The following is a 6,000-nucleotide window of genomic DNA, read 5'->3' on the forward strand; positions in this document are numbered from 1 at the left end:
AATTTAAATAAAAAAAACTAATCACGACGACTCTATAAACATTTAATCGAGAAAAAACTGATATTTTATTATGTTCTTGCGGTTGCGGATAACCTCATTAAAATAAATTAATAAATTATAAGTAAGTTATAATACTTATAACTGATAATATTAATTTTTTATCTACAAACTTATTTTTTGATGTAGAATATTATTATTGTTGGTTTCAGTAATTATGCTGTCTACTGTTATTATATATTTACAAGTGTTAATTATCTTTATATTAAAATTCACAGAATAAAATAATAATAATAATATTTATTTTATCGATGTGCATTTTTTATGAATATAAATTAACTTTGAAATTGACTTTTTTTTTATTTAAAGAACTTTCAGTATATAACTATTTAGCTCAACAACTATAAAGCAATAGAATATCTAATAATGATATACATAAACTTATAAATAGTTTGATATTACAATTCGAATTAAATTATTTGACTTAATATTTGTATAATATAATTTAAAAACATAAATTAAAAAGGAAAAATTATTAATGTTTATACTTTATTTAGACTAGAGTTTATCTATTAATTTAAAATTCCTTATTTTTATTACCAATATAATATTTTATAATATTATAAAGCTATAAATATCCATAACCCTTGTCCTTCTTTTTAATCATACCTGCCCACTGAGCACCCTTTCATACATGATACGTCACTACAACTTAAAAGTTGTAATAAATATTAAAAAATGAGAACTCGAGGGCTCCGTACGATTGTAGTCAGTAGGAACCATTATCTTCTTGAAGATAAATTAAAAAAAAGAATAAAATAAAAATGTGGGCAAGTGACTACTGCTCTAGCTGCTATACATTAGGTGTCGAGCGGGTTGCTATAATTATGGGTGTGTAGTGTGTTAAATTTAAATTTAATGATATTTCATTATATATGAAAAACGATTCTGAGTGGAGATGATCTATCAGCCTATATCACTAAATATATTTAATAATATGTTTTTTTTCTTTAATATACCTAGCTTAAAGTAATTTATTTTACTTTTAACAATACTGTAGATTAAAATAATTTTTTCCGAAAATATTGCATTTATTATATTATTAGTATTTGATTATTATAATAATATATATTTATACCATATCAACTTGTATAATTCAAAATTTAGCATGATCTCTCTGTACGTACGGCAAAACAGTAAAAAAAGATTCATTGTGTAAATCGATAATATCATTAAATACATCAAAAATTATATTGTATACTATAGTAAAATTCATAATAATATTATAATATATGTAAAAGTATGAAATTCCAATGAATAATGTTTTGAAATGATAACAAAATAGTTAATATGTTATTCGTTGTTGAGATAAGCGATTTCGTGTAAATTTGAATTTAAAATATTTATAAAAACATATTTGTCTTTATATATATATTTTTAGATTTTATGGTGTCACTATTAATTACTTATGAAAAATCTTGTATTACATTTTCAACCTTAGATAAAACGAAAAGTTTTTATGATTTTCTAACAATACAAAAAAGATTTTAATTTTTTGTTATTTTGCCGTATTTTATCAAAATGTTGGTTTCAAATACATATAAAAGAAAATTGTGACTATGTACTTTTAATATTATTGTACAGATATAAGAACTTATGAGGGATCTTGTATTAAATCTTCAAAAACTTTGGTCAGTGAATAATTTTTTATCTAAAGTTATATAAAAAAAAAAAAAATTGAAAATTTGGCATGCCCATAAATAGCACAACATTTCAAATATCTGTAGTTATTAGTTTTTGAATTGTAACATAAAACAAAAATCGTTTAGAAAGAAATAGTGATGAAACTCGTATACAGGTGAATATCTAATGTAAAAATTTGAACTTGCTCATAAAAAATTAATTTGGATTTCTGGTAAAATTTTATTTTGTATTGATGAAAAAACTTGTAAAGATACTTGAATTTGATTTTAAAATCTTAAGTTAAAACAGAACATTTTTTTATGTATTTCTAACTATAAAATAACTCATATTTTCGAGATTTTTATGAATTTTATCAAAATTCTAAATTTAAATGCTTATAAAATAATATTTCGTCTATAGATTTTTGATATTTTTTAGTTGGGAAATGAATCATTTAATAGGTAAAAGTAAACCAGCCCTAAAGTTTAAAATCGAAGCATTTTTATTATATCCTATAAAGTATAAGGTGATCACAGACAGAAAAAACACATATCATTGTAAAATTAATAAATTCATTACTCCACTCAGAATCTAAAAACATTATGCTTGGTTTTAATGGTTTAATTATTCATACTACCATTGATTATAAATACTAGTATTTAACCGAAGCATTAAGGAAATTATGATCACACGGCGTTTGAGATAGGCTATTTCACTACACTACTGTCATAAGTTCATTATTTTGATGTTTTATAAAAATTATATAATATTTTTTTATTTACATTAATGCACTATTATGATAACAATTTTACTTGAGGTTTACTGTGACTTATAATTAATAAAAATACAACATTGACCGAACCCAAATCAGCAGTAATATTATATTATAGTCATTAGTTGGAGAAAAAAAATTAACGTCTTATATTTATCTTTATGGATATTTTTGTTTTGTATATAAACGAAGCGTAAGGATAAAACTATCCCATTTATAATTATTACTTTAGTAAATTTATAGATCTTTAAGTTTTATGTATTGTTAGTACTAGCTATAATTGATTATTGTTCTTTTTTTCGTTTTGCTAACATCGAGGGATTTCGTTATACAAACAAATTATGGTGTTCAGTATTCATATAATATAAATGTAAAAATTATTTACCAAACATAATTCATTATTATTTTTATATTTTTTTAAATTGTTTCTTGTCTAACAAGCTTGGGTTTTGTAATAATACATATATTTGAGATTTTTTATACTTCTACTATGACTGTATTCATAATGTACTGCATATATATTATGCACATATTTATTTAGCTTGCTTTATTGAAATTATACATTGCGTGAAAGTAAGAATATTGCTAATTTAATAAAATTATTGACGAGATATTCATCTGTCTCTGTCCTATGAAACTTCTCTCCATCCTGTTTTAAGTTCTATTGCTCTATGGGCTAGTCTTAAAGGCCGCTAACCTACAATATAAATTCAAGATATTATAAAAACATGTAGTTATTTATTATTAAAATATTTAAAATATATAATAATTGTATTACTGTAAAGCAAAAGATTTTTACACGGTCTACACCATAAATAAGTTCTGTATTAAGTATTTACATCAAAATATTAATTAATACTTTATTATATATAATATACAAATATATTTTATTCTTGCATCAACAAAAATGTTAACGAAAAAAAAATAGAAACATCGCCGAAGATCATTCCGATTTTGCTTACTTAGGCAGCAACAATAGAATTGATTGATTATATTTGTTGTGTAAGTCACAGCTAATGTAAACAGTAATATACATATGATAGTGCGTTTGTCAGTAGAATTTATATCGAAAAAAAAAGTTTCAAATTGAACTCTTATTGGTTATATCATTAAAAAAAAAAATTATTATAAAATTGAGTTAATATAATATATTCACATTATTATATTGAGTTTGTGAACTTAATAAAAAGATATACATTTTTGTATAAGTTATATTTAAATTTTAAATATACTTAACCCGTCGTAACCTGCGCACTGTATCCGTTGGTATTTTTTTCTAGTTGTGTTTCGTATATTTGTTATAAGATTAAATAAATTAAAAAACCTATCTTGAGGTAAATAATTGGTTTCTGAGTTTTATTTAGACTATATTTTTATAAAATAAAATTATATTATAAAAAAAATATTAATAAGGCTACATTTTAGCCTATTGAGGATAGTACTTCGATTAAATGATCACGGTATATTAATTTAAAACATATCATTCAACATTTCGTTGTTTTGCGATTACTCACACGGGGTAAATTATTCCCAACCTAATTGATGCTAATCACTTTATGAACGACTAGCAAGTGAAAGATTTTCACCATCATAGACTTATAAAATTATAAATAAAAATAAGCGGTGTCATTACTTACCCCGTGAGTGACGATGATGGGTTAAAAAATCAAAAATATAGGTTGTTTATTAAGTTTATTTACAGTTATATTTTTAGTTCAAATAAATAATTCACATTTTTGACCAGTGATTTAGTATTAAAATTATGAATGTATTTTTAATTGCAATTTTTTCAAGTTGTTTTTAAAAAAAAATTTAAATTTAAAAAAAAATTAACGAATTATAAGAAAATATTATGAAAAAATACATGCCTAATGAAAATAATAGAATAAGTCTACAAAAATGGAAAAAATATTAAATTTCTTAATTTAAAGTAAATCTTATTTATAGCATATTTTAATATATGTATTCACCAAAAAACGTGGCCATGTATTTTTTCATTGCAAATGGTTATTCATTATAATAATATAAAACGTTTTAAATATTTAATTTAATTTAATGCTGCGATCGGATCCAATAGGAAAAATATGTCCATTACTTTAAGTATAGAAATGGAATAAAATGTAACGCGTTGTCTAGCTGTTAACATTAAAGATTGACAAAAAACAGGTGTTTTCGTGTCTACTATATTTATTATGTCATACATGAGTTAATGTTGAATGACTAGACAGCGATCATCATGTATATGTATATGTATATGTGTATTATGTATATTTATAAATTTTAAGTTCGGAGCCAAGTCAGGAAGCTTCATCAGCCTAATGACGATGATGAGTATTGTTTTTTGTCTCTTCCTTACTGCTTTGAAGCATAATATATATATATATATATATGATTAAAATTTAAAAGTGCTCAAGTATTGTGTTGATGTGTTTTTCGAAAAACTTTTTCGTATAAACAATAAACATACACGTGTATATCTACTGGCTACTATATACTTTTATATATTGTATGAATATATTATGTTCAACGTCATATAATTATAAAAAATAACGAAAACTGTTGAATTTAGATTTTTACCTATTAGATTTTCTTTATATATTTTTATTTTAATACAGCGTGATGGCCATTATTATCACAATAATCAGAGGATTTTAGATTAAATTCTAGTACTAAGCGATAATAATTATAAAACAGAATAAGCGTTTTAATTTAGATATCTTTTATGTAATTTAATCATGTGACTGTAGTAAAATTCTAATTTTTGAAATATATTTCAGTGTACACACAATAATATATTTTAAACGCATACATTTTATTTTAAATGAGGTTTTTGATATTTCATTGAAATTTGTTAAGGACTAAGGAGTCAATTTTTCTGAATATTTATATTCATAAAAAATCGAAATTTGAACAAATTATTTTTTAAATTATTCTGTTTTATAAATAACATAATAACATAATAAAATAATAGGTTATATTGTTTATGTGATGGTTAAATTTAAAATATATTATTCCCAGCGATATATATATATATTATGTTTTATGCATAGTTTTTAAAGTTCTCTTAATAATTTATATCGGGAACATTACTGCTTACAAAATATAGGTACACATTTTCTACTAAATAATATTCTTCTGGGTGTACAAAGTATAAAATGCTTATTAATTATTACAAATGCCATGAAAAGTTCAAATTATTTGAAAATACCAATAGTTAAATATTTAAAAATCAGAATATATAAATTGAATATGTTTATATTAATATGCAGTAGTATGTACATTGTATACGTGATATAATATTATTTCGGTAATTTAGAAGTATATTTTTTTTATGAAATTATTATAAACTTTAGTTATACATATTTTTTTAAACCAACTACCGATAAATAACAATTAAATTATTTGTAGTTTATGCTCTAATAGGTTGCAGTTAATAATCATGTAGGAATATAAGCGGAAATGGAGATATAGTATATACACATTATTAATAAAAATTAAATTATAATTTATAAAATAGTATAATAAAATCTGACGATTTCTTTTTTATG

This window comes from Rhopalosiphum padi, chromosome 2 (assembly GCF_020882245.1).
Source record: "Rhopalosiphum padi isolate XX-2018 chromosome 2, ASM2088224v1, whole genome shotgun sequence".
NCBI classification, from domain to species: Eukaryota; Metazoa; Arthropoda; class Insecta; order Hemiptera; family Aphididae; genus Rhopalosiphum; species Rhopalosiphum padi.